General features: G+C 42.1%; 1 pseudogene; it reads left to right on the top strand.

Moving 5' to 3' along the window:
- Positions 1 to 3,157: 3,157 nt before the first annotated feature.
- On the top strand, positions 3,158 to 13,917 carry LOC131397710 (leukocyte immunoglobulin-like receptor subfamily A member 6; annotated as a pseudogene).
- The last annotated feature ends 8,542 nt before the right edge of the window (positions 13,918 to 22,459 follow it).

The following is a 22,459-nucleotide window of genomic DNA, read 5'->3' on the forward strand; positions in this document are numbered from 1 at the left end:
ATCTTGAAAAAGAAGAAGAAAGTTGGATAACTCACACTTCCTGATTTCAGCCTTACTAGAAAGCCCTTGTAATCACAACAGTGAGGTGCTGGCATAAGAACAAACATACAGCTGCATGGAATAAAATTGAAGGATGAGATATAAACCCATACATATGAGCAGTTGATTTTGATGAAATGGCCAAGACCACTCAAAGGGGAAAGAACAGTCTCTTCAACAAATTGCATTGGGAAAACTGAATATCCACATGCAAGAGAGGGACGCTAGACCCTTACACACACCATATGCAAAAATTAGCTCAAAATGGATCAACAGAAGTGCTAAAACTGTAAAACTCTTAGAGAAAAACATAGAGTAAATCTTCATAACTTTGGACTTGACAATAGTTTCTTAGATATGACATTAAAGGACAAACAAAAAAGAAAACAAGTAGATTGATTGAGTGTCATAAAAATTTAAAATACATGTGTACCAGCAAGTGCTATCAAGTGTTTAAAGGCAACGTACAAATTAGAAAATAATATTTGCAAATCATATATCTAACAAGGGGCTAGTATCCACAATATATAAAGGATACCTTAACAACAAAAAGCAATCGAATTAAAAAATAGTCCAATGGCTTAGATAGACATTTCTACAACGAAGAAATACAAGTGAACAGCAAGAATATGACAGATTTTCAATTCATTAGTGATTAGAGAAATGCAAATAAAACCAGACCTAGATACCCCTTCACACCACTACATTGGCCATAATTTGTAAAAACATAATAAGTGATGATGAGAATGTGAAGAAATCTGAACCCACATACACTGCTGGTGGGAATATAAAATGATTCAGCCACTGTGGAAAGCAGTTTGGCAGTTCCTTAAAAAGTTAAACCCAGAATTACCATCTGACCTAGAAATTCCCCTTCTAGGTCTAAGTTTCAGTTACGCAAAACTAATGAATTCTAGAGATCTGCTGTACAACTGTGTGGCTATACTTAACAACACCATATTGGGCACCAACATTTGTAAAGAGGGTAGATCACATGTTAAGCCCTCTTACTGCAATAAAGAAAAGAAAAGTAATTGCAAACAAGCAGTTGAACAAACACTTATGCAAGCGTGTTCATAGAACTATTCACAATAGACAGAAAGTGATAACAGCCCATATATCCATCAACTGTTGAATGGAAAACAACAAACCTGTGAATTGTCTCCAACTAGCGCATTTGCCAAAAGCATGGAGACAGAACCCACAGACTCAGATGAAGAGTTATGGTCTGGGGGCAAGAGGTGGTGAGGAGGCAACAATGACTCAGGGGTTTGATGGAGAGTGGTGAAGAGAAGGTGCTACTGCTTATATAAATGAGGAACAGAGAGGAAGTGCTTCAGAGAAACAAAACCACAGCCCCAGACCAGGAGGGAGATGGTGCTTCCTCTGTGAGTCAGTGGACAGTATTATAAAGATCTCCCCACGCCTCCTTCTCCTCTTGGGGTCATCCCTCCTGTGATAGCCCCATTGGCTCTGCTAGTCAAGGAAAGTAGAGAGTGAAGGAGCCCTCAATTCTTCACTATCTTCCACCTCAATACAACAACAACAACAAACAAGTACTTCTGTCCCTGAGCCGTTCATCCACGACTCTTGTCCATCACCACAGTCAAGCTCACTTCAAGACTCAAGACGTCTTGTTGGTGCCACCCCATCAGACTCCTTCCTGTCCCCAACCCCTGGCCCTCACTCCCTGATGAAATGTTTTCTTCTCATGGCCCCAAACTTACCTGTCACTGACCCTACCCTGCACAAATCCTTTCCACAGGTCTCCTCCTTCCTTCAAGTAAATTCCAGCCACCTGCACTTGACAATCCATGAGGTTGATGATCAGGCTGAGCTAAACTCCAGCTGAAGCAAAGCCAGCTCCTCCATACAAACCAAACCTATCCCAGTTGACCAGCAGCCCTCCCCAACACGCACAGAACCTGAGTAGTTATCACATTCGTGTCTTCTCTTGGGCGGCTCTGTGAGCCAATTTGAACACAGCAGACTCATCTCCAACCCTCCTGGACCATGATAATGACAAAGAACTCTTCCTGCTTCATCTCATCCAGCTATGAATGTATTTTTGTTGTGGGATTTTCGTAAGGGTGAAAAATCCTCAAAAACTAGTTAGAACACTGATCACATGTCGTGTAGAGGTTGGATTAATATTGGATATTTTCACTGTTTATATCAATACAGTCTTCCTACAGAAGTGTCCTCCTACAGAGTGGTGCTCTTCTCAAAACAGCAGTCTGTTCATCCATTTCTTTACTGAAAATTTTCCTGTTGCATGAAAGATAAAATCCAAGAATACTTGCAGGTTGCACAAGACCCTATATGACGAGGGGGCAGTGTTACCTGGTTACTCACAGTTCTTAGACTAGTTCAACCTCTTCCAGGTCGAGGATGCTGGCCCCACATCACATTTGTGATAACCCTACCTTGTCTTCGTCTCTCCTTCTCCAGAAGGTCCCCACACTCACATCACTAAGGTTGCTAGACGTCCACCTGTTATTGAGTCTCTCTATTTTCTGTTTTCCTCCTTTTCTATAACTTACCAAAACTGTAGCCAAATGCTCCATTGTCTAAATGTCTGTATTGTCTGTTGTCACTACTCAGAGCTCCATGGCTCCAGGGAAGGAATTGGTCAGTTTCACCCACAAATCTCATGCCTGGTCATGGTAACTGCTCAATCAATGCTGGTTGATGCCTGGATGGTGGAAGGAAGGAACAAAATTTGTGTTTACAGACTCCCAGGAAAGGGAGGTGATTTACCTCAGGTCACAGAGGTTCTATACAAGGCAGAGTCAGAACTGGAACTTGCATCCTCTACCCTCGTGTTCTGAGACAAGTGTCACTCTTTAGATTTGGGTTTGGCATGAAGTGGAGACAGAGTGTGCAGGGTCTGGTGAGACTCAGACCATCTGGAAGGTCCACAGGCCTGGCTGACTCTTCAGCCCAAAGCTTCAGGGAGACCAGAGCAAGTCCCTGGGAGAGGCTGTTCCTCTCCCTGTGAAGCCACGGATAAGAAATCCAAGACCTGTCACATGCAGCCTGGACCTTGTCCACTCCATTTGTCTGTCTGCCTGCCTGGCTCTGTGATCTTTATAAGTGGTCTGCACTGCTGGGGACCATGGGAGGCAGTACCAGGACCCCAAAACTCATTGCCCTCCTCTGCATCCATGAGGTTTTGGAAAAGCAGAGGATGGGGTCCCCTCCCCTCACAAGTCCTGGTCCCTGAGACCCCAGGACTCAGGAGGCTCAGTGGGGGCAGAACTTCCGGCTGGAGGAGAGATGTGCTCAGCCCGAGATCTGACCCCAGCACTAAGGGAGCCAGACCAGGCCTGGAGCTTCTGTGTGTGTTTGTTGGGGGGTACACACTCTCATAGGGAATTCTTTTCCAGGGCTGTGTCAGGTCCCATGGAACTGGGGAAGAATCCTCCGCCACAAATCCTGCTTTAGACCAATGAACCCCCTTGGGCATCTGGGTGGCACAGAGAGGGTCTGAGCTGATGGTGACCTGTCTGGGAGGAGCCTTGGAGTGACAGCTGGGACACTTGAGGTTGAGAAGGGCTCCCTTGACACTTTAGGTCTGATTCCTTTCCAGGAGCCCCCCCCAAACCCTCCATCTGGGCTGACCCAGTCCCGATGGTCACCACAGGGAGCCCTGTCACCATCAGCTGTCAGGGTTCTCTGCAGGCTGATGTCTACCATCTGTATAAAGACAGAGACTCTAAACCCTGGATACAGAGGCCCTACAGGACTCCAGCAACAAGACCAGTTTCTCCATTGATCTATGAGCCAACACAATGCAGGGCTGTATCAGTGTACATATAACACCAGCAGGAATGGCTGGTCAGAGCGCAGTGACCCCCTGCCTCTGGTGGTGACAGATAAGGAGGAGGAGCCAGGTCCCCTCCCACTGTGGGCTCCTCCTCACAAGCAGAAGGGAACAGAGTGTGGACTCAGGGGACCTCAGCCCTCACAGTTCACACCGGGGTTATGTGGGCTGATGGTCCCCCCTTTAACACAGCTCCCTCCTTGTCCCTCAGTAGTGTATAGTACGCCCACACTCTCAGCCCACCCAGGACCTGTGGTGGCATCAGGAGGGAGCGTGTCCCTCTCCTGCAGCTCAGAGTTCACATTGGACATTTTCCATCTGCTGAGGGAGGGAGGAGCTGACCGGCCCCGACACACGGAATCGAGGACCTGTCATAGGAGGGGGCAGGCCCTCTTCCCTGTGGGCCCCGTGAACACCTCCCATGGAGATCCTACAGATGCTATGGTTCCTCCAGAGCCTACCCGTATGTGTGGTCACACCCCAGTGACTCTCCGCATCTCAAGGTCACAGGTGAGGGACATCTCTTTCCTGGGACCCCAAAATGACTGACCTAAGATGGGTGCCCGGTAAAGCCCTGTGGGTGACAGGGGTTGGTGACACGGCCTCCTGGGGCCTAACCACAGAGCAGGATGTTTGGGGAGGGAACAAGGGGAGCTCTCACTGCAGGCCCCATTGGGCTATACGGGGTGTGCATCCCCTTCAATGCCACTGTCCCTTCTCTCCAGGCGTGTACAGGGAGCCTTCTCCCTCAACCCAGCCGGGCTCACTGGTGCTCTCTGGAGACAACATGACACTCCAGTGTCACTCAGAGGCTGGCTTTGACAGATTCGCTCTGACCAAGGACTAAGGGCTCACACCCTCCAGTGTCTTCATGGGCAGCAGAGCCCCGACTTCCCCCTGGGCCATGTGAACCTCACCCATGGGGGCCAGTACAGATGCTACAGTGGACACAACCTCTCCTATGTGTGGTTGCCCCCGAACCCCCCCCCCCGGACATCCTGATCGTAGGTGAGGAGCCCCATGTCCTGATTGTCTGCTCAGGGCCCTGGGCCCAGGGTCACCCCTGGCGATGATGTGGTCCAAGGAGAGGGTCCTGGAGCAGAGGCTGAGATGGGGCAGTGCTTGAGGGAGAGGGAGGGAGAAAGGGGGGAGTGAGAGGCAAGGAGATTAAAGATGTTTACTGAGAGGGACTGAAAGGAGCTGAGAGGAGGTCACAGACAGAGTCCCTGGACAGAGGACGGTGGTCCCTCAGAACAGGGTCAAGGGCCTGTGGGGAGATCACTGCTGTCTACAAATCACAACCTTTCTCTCCCCCAGGAATGTATGAGAAACACCACCTGTCTGCCCAGCTGGGGCCCTCAGTGTCTAGAGGAGAGAAGGTGACCCTGCAGTGCAGCTCTGGGATCTGGTTGGATACCTTCCATCTGTCCAAGGAGGGGACACCTGCTCCTCCCCAGCACCTTCATCTACAGGATGCAGCTGCACCCTTTCAGGCCCACTTCACCATCAGTCCTGTGACCTCAGACCACAAGGGGACCTATAGTTGCTACAGCTCAGACAGCACCGACCCCTACCTTGTTTCACTCCCCAGTGACCCCCTGGAGCTCCTGGTCTCAGGTGAGGGGACCCAGGCATGTCTCCTGTCCCTATGATCTATTTGGGGCCCTTCCTTAAGAGATATCTGGGCTGGGATTGGAGTGAGGGGGCTCTGAGAAAGGGTCATCCAGAAGGGGATCTGCCCCTCAGAGTCCCTCTCACCCCTGTCCACCCTCTTCCCCCTCACCTGGATCTAGATGGTGCCAGGTATGCAGAAAGACGATCTTGTGGCAGCCACAGTGCAGATGTAGGAGGAAAGATTGAGTGAGGTGGGGACTCCAGAGTCAGCCCCAGGCCCTCACCCCATTTCCTTTCCTAAGACCCAGGACCCTATGAGGACTCCAGCCCCCCAACCACAGGGCCCATCTCAACAACTAGTGAGTCGCTGAAGCCCCTTTGCTCATAGGGATCACAGACCACCCAGGGCACTTCTGAGAGTCTCTCAGATGATGTGATGCCCCCTCAGATACTCAAGGACAGGCTTGTCACCCAGGGGACAGAGAAGTTGGGCAGAAGTGCCAGGACCACAGGGCTACAGGGGCTCTGAGGCTGGAAGATGATGGGTGGGGCAGTCATGGCAGAGGGAGATGTTGGGGCCCATCCTGGAGGAAGGGCAGCCAGGCTGAATTGGGGAGAAGCAGCCCCACACCCTCACCTCCCCCAAACTTAGTTTATGATATATGGGGTGGAATCCACTGTGGTGGTCTCACTGTTCCTGGAGATGGTGATTTTTCAAAAGGTCCCGTCCCAGAGCTCCTGGTCTCAGGTGGGGAACACCCGACCACGTCTTCTCTGAGCTCAGAAGGTCTCCTCTGAGCCCCATCCACAGGAAAGTCTGAAACATGGTGGAAATAATGGGAACACAGGGGATGTTCTACAGATAAGAGTCAGCCCATGAGAGGGGGTGTCCCACCCCTGGGACACCCCACCCCTGCAGTCTCTGACAGGGTTGAGGAAGGGAGACGGATGGGATGCGACTCAGTGAAATGAGGAGGATTTGAGATTTCTCATTTCTCATTTATTGGAGGAAATGAGATTACACTGAAGTTTCAAGACAGAGGAGCCCACCCGCTGAATTTCTGGTGTCAGAATCACCAAAGTTCCCTAAACACCAGGAGCAGGTGGAGAACCCCCAGAGGCAGCCGGGAGGTGGGGCTGAGGCTGTGTGGGCTCAGCTTTCCTGGGAGGGTGAACTTCTGAGAAAGTCTTTCCCCAGCTGAATAAGGGAGAGCTGCATGGCCGTGACCTCCAGAGGCCCTTTCATTTCTGACTTTCTGGGGCATCAGGGAAGTGGCTCATCATAGACCTGCTCCTGGTCCAGCCCTCTCTGGGTCTGTCCTGCTGCTCCCAGTAACTCTGACCTTGTCAGGATTAAAAAGCTGAGGGAGACAGGGGGCAGGTGCATGTGATTTTTATCCATCAGGCCTGGAGTCTCAGCTTAGCAAAAGGAAGCCACAATATTGTGGAGATCGCAAAGATTTAGAATCCGCATTGATTTAGTGTCTCAACCCTCCCTGTCCCACAGAAAAATTGTGGGAATTTCTATTGAAAGCCACTCCCTCTTATCAGATCACCTTACTCCCAGGACCCTGACCAGTTTTGGAGGACGCATGGAGTAGAAGGAGAGGGGTGGTTGGGGCCAGCCCGGTGGCGCAAGCAGTTGGGTGCGCGCGCTCTGCTGTGGCAGCCTGGGGTTCGCGGTTCGGATCCTGAGCACGCACCGATGCACCGCTTGTCAAGCCATGCTGTGGCTGTGTCCCATATAAAGTAGAGGAAGATGGGCATGGATGTTAGCCCAGGGGCAGTCTTCCTCAGCAAAAAGAGGAGGATTGGCAGATGTTAGCTCAGGGCCGATCTTCCAGACAAAAAAAAAAAAAAACCCAGAGGGGCAGGTTTGAGCATTTGGTGTCCAGGCCTGACTTGGAATCAAGGGTAGATGCTGGATTGATGGAGGAGGACAGGCTGGGAGAACTGGAGACAGGACAGACAGACACTCGTTTGGCAACTCCTATTTCTCATTTCTAAGAGACCCTTAGATGGAGCCCCTCACCTACACCTGTAGGATGTCTCTGAGCCCTCTCAGACGAGGACAGGAGGCTGCTTGGGCCAAGGTGGGATCTGCTGTGGGCACCGGTGAACCCCACACCAGACACTTTCCTATAAAGTGAAGCACCCAGCCCATTGGTACTGCTCTGCACGGCCCTCCCGTGCTCACCTGGGGGCCTCCAGCCACTCAGTGCACACCTGAGACTAAGGAGGGAACACGCACGGCTCACTGAAATCATTTAGTGGATTACTGCACAACACATCTGTGTGAAGTTCACGTCTACTCTGCATTTCCTGTGCACACTTCTCTATGATTGCTCTCTCTTTCTCTGAGAAATTTCATAGCAGTACTTGCATACGTAAATTTACAAATTTAAATTATAAAGATTCACGGCTGAAAAATTGGAACTCTACTTCTATTTCCATTGGGATTAGATTAAATTTATACAATCATTATGGAGAATAATTTCTTATTAATAGGAAGTTTTGTTATAAAATGTGCTTAAAAAGGAGGTTTATTAATGACCAGAAGCATATTGAAGTTTTATTCATAAAATGTCTACACTCACAACTTAAGAATTGTTCAACTACTTTATTAAATTATAAGGAAAATCTTTGATTTCTTTATAATTTCTAAATATTGGTTAAGATAGATAGCAATGACACTGGTTTGGTTATATTAAGTTTATATCCTATTAACATACTACAGATTATCCACCTTTCAATTGTTTTTCAATTGACCTCTGATTTACTGATAATCCTTATATCAACCTCAAGGAAATTAAAATTTCACTTCTTTATTTCCACATTGTGTATCGATTTTATTTGCATCAACAAATCAATACCATATGATATCATCAATACCATATGATAATGATGACAAATTAAAATATTAAGATGTATCTGAGTGTCACTTTAAAAAACATCTTCATTTTTAGCCCAAATTATTTTAAGACCAACACATCAAAATCTATACATTTTTTATGTCTAATTCTATTGGCCTACTCATGTCAGTCCATTTTTCTGTTACATTCGAGTTTTGTTAGGAAAAAATATATTATTTTCTCAATAGAAATTAGGAAATTTTCTGGATTTTTGTACCTCTCCTGAATTTTTTCTCTTTAATTTTAACCATGGTGAGATACATTTAAAAGACTTCTTAGTATCAAACACTTAGACATTAACCCCACTGTATGATGTTTATTATTCATTCATACTTTCTGACTTGTATAAGCATATTCAGAATTTTTACATGGAGATGTATAATTAGAATTGATCTACAATTTGGGGCTTTTTTCATATTTTTATGTTAAAATAGATTTCCAGTATTACATATTTTTTGTGCTTACCCAATTTTACAATACCACTGATTTTCTCTATTCTCTAGGGCTTTGAAGACCAGAATGGTGGACTTCTTTGGTAGTGGATATAAGATATGGAGAGGGTAAAGGTTATCTTTGTTCTAATCCATTTATTTAGTGTCTATTGAGTGCAATTAACCATTACGTGATTTTAATTTCAAACGAGCTGGGAACTTCACAAATTCTTGCAATCCACTTTCCTACCCAGCATTTTAGCGTGAAATATTTCAAACATAAAATTAAATGTCTTATCTTCCTTCACTTTTCATCAGATGCACTTTCTTCAGAAATATCTTCAGTTGTAATCAAGACATTGCTGTTTGAAGTGATAGCACAGATCATACTTCCCGTGAAAAACCCATATTTAAAACATTGATTCAAGGCATTTTCGAGTTTTCTCTGGTGTGTATACTCCCTTCATGGTGAATTTCAAGGTGTCAATGTGAAAAAAATGTAGAGTAAATCTTCATAAACTGAGACTTAGCAATAGTTTTTAGAAATGACACTAAAAGGACAAGATGAAAATGAAAAAAAATACATAACTAGAACTACTTCAAAGTTTCAAACATACGTGCATTAAAAAACATGATCAAATATGTAACACAAAACTTAAAAAATAGGAAAAAGTATTTGCAAATCATATATCTAATAAGGGCTTAGTATCCACAATATATAAAGAATTCATTTAACTCAACAATAAAAATTAATCTAATAGAAAAATAGTCCAATGGCTTGAATAGACATTTCTACAATAAAGACATACAAGTGGACAACAAACTTAGGAAAGATGGTACCCCGTTAGTCGTTAGGGAAATGCAAAAAAAACCACAGTGAGATACTACTTCACATCCACTGTATTGGCCATAGTTTGAAAAAAAATAATAAGTGTTGATGAGGAAGTGGAGAAATCTGAACCCACATACACAGCTGGTGGGTATGTGAAATGGTTCAATAACTGTGGAAAGCAGTTTGGCAGTCACAGAGTAACCCAAAATTACCATATGATGTAGAAAATCTCCTTCCAGGTGTAAGTTTCAGTTATGCAAGACTAATAAATTATAGAGATCTGCCACACAACTACGTGCCTATAATTAAGAATACTGCACTGTGCATGAAAATTTGTAGAGAAGGTAGATCTCATGTTAAGTGCTCTTACCACAATAAAGAAAATAAAAGAAAAACAACTGCAAACAGATATTCAAACAAACACTTATGCAAGTGTGTTCATAGAAGAACTGTTTGCAATAGACAAAAAATGGCAATAGCCCTAATGTTCATCAACTGATTATGGAAAAAGAACAATAAAACCTGCGAATTGTCTCCAGCTAGTGCATTTCACAAAGCGTGGAGGCAGAATCCACAGTATCAGATGAAGAGCTATTGTCTGGAGGACAATAGCTGGTGACGGGGCAGAAATGACTCAGAGGTTTCGATGGAGAGTGATGAAGAGAAGATGCTGCCGCTTATAGAAACAAGAAAGTCAGAGAGAGGAAGTATTTGGGAGAAACAAAACCACATACCCAGACCAAGAGGGAGGTGGTGGTTCCCACTGTGAGTCAGTTGACAGAATTATAAACATCTCCCCACGCCTCCTTCTCCTCTTGGTGTCACCCATCCTGTGATAGCCCCATTGGTTCCTCTAGCCAACCAAGACAGAGAGTGGAATAGTCCTCAATTCTTCACTCTCTTCTACCTCACATAAAATGAACAAATTCAACAGTTCTGCCACCAAGCCCTTCTTTCCATGACCTTGGTGCATCACCATAGTCAAGCTCAGTTGAAGACTCAAGACATCTTGCTGTTGCCATCTTGCCAACCTCCTTCCTGCCCCTCAACCCCAGGCCCTCACTCCCTGATGAGGTGTTTTATTCTCATGGCCTGTCACTGACCCTACACTGCACAAAACCCTTCCACAGGTCTCCTCCTTCCTTCAAGTAAATTCCAGCCATCTGCACTTGACATTCCATGAGGTTGATGATCAGGCTGAGCTAAACTCCAGTGCCAACAAAGCAGGCTCCTCACTACAAACCAAACCCATCCCAGCTGACCAGCTCCCCTCCCCAGACACACACAACCTCAGGAATTACCACATTTGTGCCTTCTCATGGGCAGCTCCCTGATCCAGTTTGAATGTAGCATATTCCTTTTCAAACCCTGTAGATCATGATAACGATGAAAACTTCTTCCTGCCTCATCCTACTCAACTGTGAATGTATTTCTGTTGCAGGGTTTGTGTGAGAATTACACAAGAAATCCTTGTAAAACACTTAGAATACTGATTGACTCATCACTAGATTAATGATATATTTTTACCACTGTTTACGGTCAGTACAGTCCTCCTGCAGAACAGTCCCTACAGATCGTGCTCTTCTCAAAACAGCAGTCTCTTCATATGTTCCTTTCCTGATAATTTTCCTGTTACTTGAAAGATAAAATCCAAGAAACTTGCAGGGTAGAAAAGACCCTTGTGACCAGAGGGCAGCGTTACCTGATTCCTCACAGTTCTCAGACTAGTTCACCTTCTTCCTGGTCGAGGATGCCGGTCCCTCACCACACTTGTGCTAACCCTACCTGTCTTGGTCTCTCCTTCTCCAGAAGGTCCCCACACTCCCATCACTAAGGTTGCTAGACACCCACCTGTTATTGAGTCTCTCTGTTCTAAGTTTTTCTTTTTCTCTACAACCTACCAAAACTAAGCCAAAGGATTCATTGTCTAAATATCTGTGTTGCCTTTTGTCACTACTCAGAGCTCCATGAGTCCAGGAAAGGAATTGGTCAGCTTCACCACTGAATCTCATTCCTGGGCATGGTAACTGCTCAATAAACACTGGTTGGTGCCTGGATGGTGGAAGAAAGGAAGAAAATTTGCGTTTATGGAGTCTCAGGAAAGGGAGGTGATTTACCTCAGGTCACAGAGGTTCTGTAAAAGGCAGAGTCAGAATTTGAACTGAAATGGGCTGGCTTCTAGGCCCTGCCCTGCATCCTCTACCCTCACTTTCTGGGACAAGAGTGACTCTCTGGGATTGAGTTTGGCATGAAGTGGAGGCAGAGTGTGTGGGGTCTGGTGAGATTCAGATCATCCGGAATGCCCACAGACCTGCTGTCTCTTTGTCACCATCCTTAAGGGAGACCAGAGAAGGCCCTCAGAGGGGCTGTTCCTCTTCCCACGAAGCCTCCTGATAAAGAAACTGTGATATGTCATACATGGCCTGGACCTTGTCACACCCTGCGTCTCTGTCTGCCTGCCAGGCTCTGTGGTCTATATAAGCTGTATGCACCACTGGGGACCATGGGAGGCAGTATGAGGACTCCAACCCTCATTGCCCTTCTCTGCCTCAGCGAGTTTTTGGAAAATCAAGGGATGGGTCCCCTCCACTCACCTCCCAGGTCCTGGTTCCTGAGACCCCAGGACTCAGAAGGATCACTTGTGGGCAGATATTCTGGGGGGAGAATAGATGTGCTCACCCTGAGATCTGACCCCAGAAGTAAGGGGCCCAGACCAGGCTTGCAGTTTGTATGTGTGCGTGAGTGGATGTGCTCTCACAGGAAACTCACTTCCAGGGCTGTGTTGGGGCCCATGGGAATGGGAATAGATGGGTAACTCCTCCCCTACACCCCTGCTTTAGACCAATGAAACCCTTGGTCATCTTGGAGGAGCTCAGAGGGGCCGGGCTGATGGTGACCAGTCTTGGAGGGGCCATGGAGTGACAGCTGGGGAACTGAGGTTAAGAAGGTCCCCTCTGACACTTCAGGTCTGATTCCTTGCCAAGGGTCCCCCCTAAACCCTCGATCTGGGCTGACACAAGGCCCATGGTCACCCCAGGGTGTCCTGTGATGATCTGGAGTTGGAGGGCTCTGCAGGCTGATGTTTACCATCTGTATAAAGAGAAGGTTTCTAAACACTGGGAAACAGAGGCCCAGAACAACTCCAGCAAAAGGACTGGTTTCTTCATTGAATCTATGAACTCCCACACTGCAGGACTATATCAGTGTGCATATCACATCAATAGGAAGGGCTCATGAAAGTAGAGTGACCTCCTGCCCCTTGCAGTTATAGGTAAGACGGAGGAGGCTTGTCCCCTCTCCATTGTCATCTCCTCCTCACAGGCAGAAAGAATGCAGTGCGACCTCAGGTGCTGTCAACACTCACAGTCCCCAGCTGGGGAATGTGGGTTGATAATCCCCCCCTTTAACAAGCTCCCTCCTTCTTTCTCAGAAGTGTAGAGTGCACCCTCCCACACAGCCCATCCAGGTCCTGGGGTGGCATCAGAAATGAACATGTGTGGTCAGTATGAGAGAAATTGCATGAAGGGGAAAACCCTCAGCTGAGTTGGGAAGTAAAGAGCTGACTCTGTCTCTCTCCGTGGTGCTGATTTCTAGGGATTGAAAAAGCGTCATCATGGCACCTTTGGAAGAGTAAAGATAGTCTCTCAATTTCAGGACGAGCATGTTGAGGGATTCACTGAAAGTCATAAGCTGAAGCTGAATTGGCTCAACCACTCTTTTGAGATGTTGACAAAATCCTTTCCATACCTGAAACTTATTCTCTTATCATTCAAAAGTAGAATTCTATCCAGGATTTCAAAAGGCTGAATTAGTTCTGAAGTTCTCTACCAGGGAATTTCTGTGGAAGAATGTCCAGAAATCCTTCTCTGGGGACTTACCCACATTCTCTATTTTTGGCTCTCAGGAATAGCTGATACCTTCAGACCATCACAAAATAAGTCAGACCCCAAGAGGGATGAGTAAGGAGAGATTCTCAGTATGGGGCTGGATACAGAAGGTCAAATCCTGTCAAAGAAGGAAGGACTTGCAGGGATCTTGGGGTGGTTTCAGTATGCTCTGATGACTGTGATCTCTTTGCCCTCAATCTCTAGCCTCAAACAACCAAGAGATGGAGACACAATGGAGAATCTCATCCAGATGGGCATGTCTGCCTTCATCATGGTGGCTCTCAGGGTGCTGCTGTTTCAAGCTCAGCTCAGTCAGAGAACAGCCCAAAGTTGCAGCCAGGAGATAAACACAAGAGATAACAAACCCACCATTTAGTGAGGTAGAATCTTAAGTATAAATCTGATGATACCAAGGGGTTCTGCAATAAAATATGGAGCATAAATTGGGGGACCTGTCTGCTGAGAATATTGAGAATGCCAAAATGGTTCAAATGCAGGAGAATGTCTGGGTTGTTCTTGTAAAGGCTTTTTTGGTAACGAGACTGTGGTAATTTCCCTCCAGACCACTATTGATTGCCCTTCTTTTCTCACCCCTGTGACATGATGCTACCTCCACATGGCAGTTTTGGGTCCACACCTATACTCACCTTCATGTTCTGGTCCACTTTCATGTAGTACATTTTTCTCTATTTTTATTTACCACATTTCCTGATGTTTGTATCTCTTCAGATCAGAACACAGAACCTGTTTTAAATAACTGAATAAATGGGTGAAAATTCATTTCAGATTAGAATAGGTAAATCCAAAATAATTCCCCCAAACCCTCTCTGGAACCATTAAGCCCTATTTTCCTCATCAGATGATACCTGGTATAATTTCTCCAGAAATACCATCAGTTTGAACAAGCACACTGATGTTTGAAGTGAAAGTCAGGTGGTGTACTTGTAAATTTCAGCTCTCTGAACAAATAATTATCAAAAATGTTGGTATATTATAAAGAGAAGTTGGATCATTTTTTTGAAGATGGAAGCCACAGGATCTTCTGGAACACTGACAATATTCTTCTTGACTTTCATTTGTTGACTCATAAGTTTATTTGTTGTTTTTGGTAAATAACACATTTCTACTTATAGCTTATGTTTATATTGCATAATATTTAGTGAGGTAAGACTGAAGTAGAATGGAGAACGCCATAGCCTTCATGATACACTAAATAACAACCAAAGTTGCTCTTGATATGTTATAGCAAATACTTCTCATATTGGCTTTGAGGTTGCCTCAAAACATGATCACCATCTACCTTTCAAACTCATCTGACTCTACTCAAACAATGAGCCTAGAAACAGGTGAAAAATTGGGTCTCTGAACAAACACATTGTTCAATATCACAGGGTATGTGATGAGCAATTAAAAATGAGTTCCTGTGCATTTCTGAACCCCAATGCCCCATGAATCTGAATTGAGATGGAGGTCATCCTTATGGACTAGGGGTTATTTCAGAGATGGGGTTCACCTATCTTTGATTTTGGTTGTCAAAATCACTGACATTCTTCACAGAAATAGAACAAAGAATCCTAAAATTTATATGGAAAAACAAAAGACCCTGAATAGTCAAAGCAATCCTGTGAAAAAAGAACAAAGTTAGAGGCATCACAATCCCTGATTTCAAAATACTCTACAAAGCTTTAGTAATAAAAACAGCACAAAAACAGACACATAGTTCAATGGAATAGGATCAAAAACCCAGGAATAAAACCACACATCTATGCACAGCTAATCTTTAACAAAGCAGACAATATCATACAATGGAGAAAGGAAAGTCTCTTCAATAAATGGAGTAGGAGAACTTGGACAGCCATGTGCAAAAGAATGAAAGTAGACCATTATCTTACACCATACACAAAAATTAACTCAAAGTGGACTAAAATTTGAATGTAAGACCTGAAACCATAAAACTCCCAGAATAAAATATAGACAGTACACTCTTTGACATCAGTCTTAGGAGCATCTTTTCAAACACCATGTCTACTCAGGCAAGGGAAACAAAAGAAGAAATAAACAAATGTGACTGCATCAGACTAAAGAGCTTCTGCAAGGCAAAGGAAACTATCAACAAAAAGAAAAGACAACCCACCAACTGGGAGAAAATATTTGCAAATCATATATCCAACAAGGGGTTAATTTCCAAAATATATCAACAACTCACACAGCTCAACAACAACAAAAAACAAACAATCTGATCAAAAAATGGGCAGGGGGTATGAACAAACATTTTTTCAAAGAATATATACTGATGACCAAGAGGCACATGAAAAGAGGTTTGACATCGCTAATTATTAGGGAAATGCAAATCAAAACTGCAATGAGATATCACCTTACACCTGTCAGGATGGCAATAAATAACAAGACAAAAAATAGCAATGTTGGAGAGGATGTGGAGAAAAGGGAACTCGCATACATTGCTGCTGGGAATGCAAACTGGTGCAGCCACTATGGAAAACAGTATGGAGATTTCTCAAAAAATTAAACATAGATACACCATAGGATCCAGCTATCCCACTGCTGAGTATTATTCAAAGAACCTGAAATCAACAATACAAAAAGATTTATGCACCCCTATGTTCATTGCAGCATTATTCACAATAACCAAGACGTGGAGGCAACCCAAGTGCCCATCAATTGATGAATGGATAAAGAAGAAGTGGTATATATCTACAACGGAATACTATTCAGCCATAAAAAAGACAAATTGTCCCTTTTGCAGCAACACAGATGGACCTTGAGGGTATTATGTTAAGCAAAACAAGCCAAAAAGAGAAAGACAAACACCATATGATTTCACTCATATGGGGAAGGTAATCAAACACAGGGATAGAGAGAACAGATTAGTGGTTACCAGAGGGGAAGAGGGTTGGGGCATGGGCGAAAGGGGAAAAGGGGAACATATGTATGGTGACGGATAAAACCTAGACTATTGGTGGTGAGCACAATGCAGTCTATACAGAAATTGATATATAATAATGTACACTTGAAATTACACAATGTTATAAACCAATATGACCTCAATAAAATAATAGAAAAAGTCATTGTTCTGTGGGGGCATGATGGTAGGAACTCATTCTGCCATCCTGCTGACAGCACTCTGTATGTCTGCTTTTTTTATTCTGATGTTCTCCAAGGTTTTATATGATGCAATTTTATCATCCTTTTTTCTTAGTATTTCATAAATTTAAACAAACGTTTCATGTCTTAGTATTTTACTAACTTCATGCAGTGTTGGATGTTGTTATATCTTCCTTTGGTTGATTACTAATTAAATTGCAGCATATTCAGGGAATATAATATATACTCTAGAAATATGAAAAGAATTAGAGATATTTGCTCTTTTGTCTAATAACTGCTTAATATTTTAGCTAAATTATGGGTCTTAACTATGTGCAGGCCCTCCTTCTTGCTGTATTCATAACACCATATTTCATTTATTTATTTACTTATTTTTTCACATATATATCACAAATCATTTCATGCATATTTATATAACACAATAACTTTACACTATTTATACACATTAGACCAAGCATTTCAGTGTGTCATTTACTCTATAAAAAATTTCTGTTCAGCCACTTAATCTATCTTATAAATGTTTGTTTCAATCTCCTATTATGTATTTACTCATGCTTTATGTATTGCATGAAGAGTGATTAGAATGTTGTTTTTGAGTGAATATATTATTTAAAAAGATAAAATGAATTGTTGCCATAAAAATATTTTTGTCTTTCATTTAATTTTTTTGTATATTTACAGCTATCAGCTAATTTTATTCAGTAAGAATAGTACATACTTTATTGATTTAAAAAACTTTTTAATGATCTTGTTTTAGATGAGATTTTATTGTTTTATATATATATACATAAATATATGTATATATATATCTGTCTATTTATACGGGACATGCTTTGATCCAATTCTGGAGTTGGCCAATTGATCTTTTAATGTTTGGTGAGAAATGAGTAATTTAAAATTATGACCCCCATTTTATTTAAGTGTGGGTTCATTATGGATTACGATATCCTGCATTCTGTTAACTTTGATTTTGAATTTCCGGGCTGCTTTTGGTTTGAAAAAGATTTATTTGTATTATATAATGACATCACCAAGTTGGGAGGTTATGCATTGTATTTCTTTTTTTTTTTTAATTTTTTGTTTATTGCAGTAACATTGGTTTATAACATTGTAAAAATTTCAGGTGTACATCATTATACTTCTATTTCTGCATAGATTACATCATGTTCACCACCAAAATACTAATTACAACCCATCACCACACACATGTGCCAAATTATCCCTTTCACCCTCCTCCCTCCCCCCTTCCCCTCTGGTAACCACCAATCCAATCTCTGTCCCTATGTGTTTGTTTATTGTTGTTATTATCTATTACTTAATGAAGGAAATCATACGGTATTTGACCTTCTCCCTCTGACTTATTTCACTTTGCATTATACCCTCAATATCCATCCATATTGTCACAAATGGCTGGATTTCATCGTTTCTTAAGGCTGAGTCGTATTCCATTGTGTATATATACCACATCTTCTTTATCTATTCGTCCCTTGATGGGCACTTAGGTTGCTTCCAAGTCTTGGCTATTGTGAATAACGCTGCAATGAACACAGGTGTGCATGTACCTTTATGCATTGGTGTTTTCAAGTTCTTTGGATAAATACCCAACAGTGGAATAGCTGGATCATATGGTAGTTCTATCCTTGATTTTTTGAGGAATCTCCATACTGTTTTCCACAGTGGCTGCACCAGTTTGCACTCCCACCAGCAGTGTATGAGAGTTCCCTTCTCTCCACATCCTCTCCAACACATGTTGTTTCCTGTCTTGTTAATTATAGCCATTCTGACGGGCATGAAGTGATATCTCATTGTAGTTTTGATTTGCATTTCCCTGATAGTTAGTGATTTTGAACATCTTTTCGTGTGCCTGTTGGCCATCTGTATATCTTCTTTGGAGAAATGTCTGTTCAGGTCTTTTGCCCATTCTTTAATTGGGTTGGTAGTTTTTTTGTTGTTGAGATGCATCAGTTCTTTATATATTTTGGAGATTAGGCCCTTATCAGATGTATGGTTTGCAAATATCTTCTCCCAATTGTTAGGTTGTCTTTTCGTTTTGTTGATGGTTTCCTTTGCTGTGCAGAAGCTTTTTAATTTGATGTAGTCCCATTTGTTTATTTTTTTTATTGTTTCTCTTGCCTGGTCGGACATCGTGTTTGAAAAGATGTTGCTAAGACCGATGTCGAAGAGCATAATGCCTATGTTTTCTTCTAGAAGTTTCACAGTTTCAGGTCTTACATTCAAGTCTTTAATCCATTTGGAGTTAATTTTTGTGTATGGTGTAAGGTAAGGGTCTACTTTCATTTTTTTGCATGTGGCTGTCCAGTTTTCCCAACACCATTTGTTGAAGAGACTTTCCTTTCCTCATTGTATGTTCTTGGCTCCTATGTCAAACATTAGCTCTCCATAGATGTGTGGGTTTATTTCTGGGCTTTTGATTCTATTCCATTGATCTGTGTGTCTGTTTTTGTGCCAGTACCATGCTGTTTTGGTTACTATAGCTTTGTAGTATATTTTGAAATCAGGGAGTGTGATACCTCCAGCTTTGTTCTTTTTTCTCAGGATTCCTTTAGCTATTCCGGGTCTTTTGTTGTTCCATATAAAATTTAGGATTCTTTGTTCTATTTCTGTGAAAAATGTTGTTGGAACTTTGATAGGGATTGCATTGAATCTATAGATTGCTTTAGGAAGTATGGACATCTTAACTATGTTAATTCTTCCAATCCAAGAGCATGGAATATCTTTTCATTTCTTTGTGTCTTCTTCAATTTCTTTCAGAAATGTTTTATCGTTTTTGGTGTACAGATCTTTCACCTCTTTGGTTAAGTTTATTCCTAGATATTTTATTCTTTTTGTTGCAATTGTAAATGGGATGGTATTCTTAATTTCTCTTTCTGCTACTTCGTTGTTAGTGTACAGAAATGCAACTGATTTTTGTATGTTGATTTTGTATCCTGCAACTTTACCATATTCGTTTATTACTTCTAAAAGTTTTCTGGTGGGTTCTTTAGGGTTTTCTATATATAAAATCATGTCATCTGCAAATAGTGACAGTTTCACTTCTTCCTTTCCAATTTGGATCTCTTTTATTTCTTTCTCTTGCCTGATTGCTCTGGCTAGGACTTCCAGTACTATGTTAAATAGGAGTGGTGACAATGGGCATCCTTGTCTGGTTCCTGTTCTTAGAGGGATAGCTTTCAGTTTTTCACCATTGAGGATGATATTAGCTGTGGGTTTGTAATATATGGTCTTGATTATCTTGAGGTACTTTCCTTCTATACCCATTTTATTCAGAGTTTTTATCATAAATGGATGCTGTATCTTGTCAAATGCTTTCTCTGCATCTATTGAGATGATCATGTGATTTTTATTCTTCATTTAATTAATGTGGTGTATCATGTTGATTGATTTGTGAATGTTAAACCATCCCTGCATACCTGGAATAAATCCCACTTGATCATGGTGTATATAATCTTTTTAACGTATTGTTGTATGCAATTTGCTAGTATTTTCTTGAGGATTTTTGCATCGATGTTCGTCAGTGATATTGGCCTGTAATTTTCTTTTTTTTGTGCTGTCCTTGTCTGGTCTTGGTATTAGGGTAATGTCGGCTTCATAGAATGAGTCAGGGAGCTTCCCCGTCTCCTCAATTTTTTGGAAGAGTTTGAGAAGGATAGGTATTAAGTCTTCTTTGAATGTTTGGTAGAACTCACCAGGGAAGCCGTCTGGTCCTGGTCTTTTATTTTTGGGGAGGTTTGTGATTACTGTTTCGATCTCCTTACTGGTGATTGGTCTATTCAAATTCTCTACTTCTTCTTGATCCAGTTTTGGAAGGTTGTATGATTCTAAGAATTTATCCATTTATTCCCGATTGTCGAATTGTTTGGCATATAGCTTTTCATGGTATTCTCTTATAATCTTTTGTATTTCTGAGGTGTCTGTTGTAATTTCTCCTCTTTCATTTCTGATTTTACTTATTTGTGCCTTCTCTCTTTTTTTCTTGGTGAGTCTAGCTAAAGGTTTGTCAATTTTGTTGATCTTTTCAAAGAACCAGCTCTTGGTTTTATTATTTTTTTCTATTGTTTTTTTAGTTTCTATTTCATTTATTTCTGCTCTGATTTTTATGATTTCCCTTCTTCTACTGATTTTGAGCTTTATTTGTTCTTCTTTTTCCACTTCCTTTAGGTGCATTGTTAGATTGTTTATTTGAGATTTTTCTTGTTTGTTGAGATAGGCCTGTATCACTATAAACTTCCCTCTTAGAACCGCTTTTGCTGTATCCCATAAATTCTGGCATGTCGTATTTTCATTTTCATTTGTCTCCAGGTATTTTTTGATTTCTTCTTTGATTTCTTCGTTAACCCAGTCGTTCTTCAGTAGCATTTTGTTTAATCTCCACGTATTTGTGGCTTTTCTGATTTTCTTCCTATAGTTGATTTCTAGTTTCATACCGTTGTGGTCAGAAAAGATACTTGGTATTATTTCAATCTTCTTAAATTTATGGAGACTTGGTTTTTTGGCCTAATATGTGATCAATCCTGGCGAATGTTCCATGTGCATTTGAAAAGAACGTGTATTCTTCGGTTTTTGGATGGAATGCTCTGTACATGTCTACTAGGTCCATCTGTTCTAGTGTGTCATTTAAGGCCAATGTTTCTTATTGATCTTATTGATCTTATTGATCTTCTGTTCTGATCTTCTATTGATCTTACTGATCTTATTGATCTTACTGATCTTCTGATAGATCATCAACGGATGATCTATCCGTTGGTGTCAGTGGAGTGTTCAGGTCCCCTACTATTATTGTGCTACTGTCTATTTCTGTTTTTATGTCTGTTAATAATTGCTTTATATATTTAGGTGCACCTACATTGGGTGCATAGATATTTACAAGTGTTATATCCTCTTGTTGGATTGTTCCCTTGATCATTATGTAAAGCCCTTCTTTGTCTCTTTTTACAGTTTTTGTTTTAAAGTCTATTTTGTCTGATATGAGTACTGCTACCCCAGCTTTCTTTTCATTGCCATTAGCATGGAGTATCTTTTTCCATCCCTTCACTTTCAGTTTGTGAGTGTCTTTAGGTCTGAAGTGTGTCTCTTTTATGCAGCATATATATGGGTCTTGTTTTTTTATCCAGTCATCCACCCTATGCCTTTTAATTGGAGCATTTAGTCAATTGACATTTAAAGTAGCTATTGATAAGTATGTACTTACTGCCATTTTTTAACGTTTTTTTCCTCAGTGTTTTAGTAGTCCTTCTCTGTTCCTTTCTTCTTCTATACAGAATTGATGGTCACTTTAGTTTGACCTCTGTCTGAAAGCTCTACTCTTTAACTCCCCTCCTCCCTCCTTTTATGTTTTTGATATCATATCTAACCTCTTTTTTGTGCATTTGTATCCATTAGTTTCTTATCATGGAAATAGATAATTTTTCCTATTTGTGGTCTTCTCTTTTCCCCTTAAATCAGTCCCTTTACATTTCTTGTAGCACTGGTTTCTTGGTAACAAACTCCTTTAATTTTTGCTTTTCTGGGAAACTTGTGATCTCTTCTTCCATTTTTAATGATAACCTTGCTGGGTAGAGTATTCTTGGCTCTATGTTTTTTCCCTTTAGCACTTTAAATATATCATGCCATTCTCTTCTAGCCTGTAAGGTTTCTGCTGAGAAGTCAGCTGATAGCCTTATGGGGTTTCCTTTGTATGTAACTTGACATTCTCTTGCAGCTTTTAGGATTCTCTCTTTATCTTTAATTCTGGACATTTTGATTATGATGTGTCTTGATGTGGGCCTCTGTGGGTT

The sequence above is a fragment of the Diceros bicornis genome, chromosome 34, assembly GCF_020826845.1.
Source record: "Diceros bicornis minor isolate mBicDic1 chromosome 34, mDicBic1.mat.cur, whole genome shotgun sequence".
Classification (NCBI taxonomy): domain Eukaryota; kingdom Metazoa; phylum Chordata; class Mammalia; order Perissodactyla; family Rhinocerotidae; genus Diceros; species Diceros bicornis.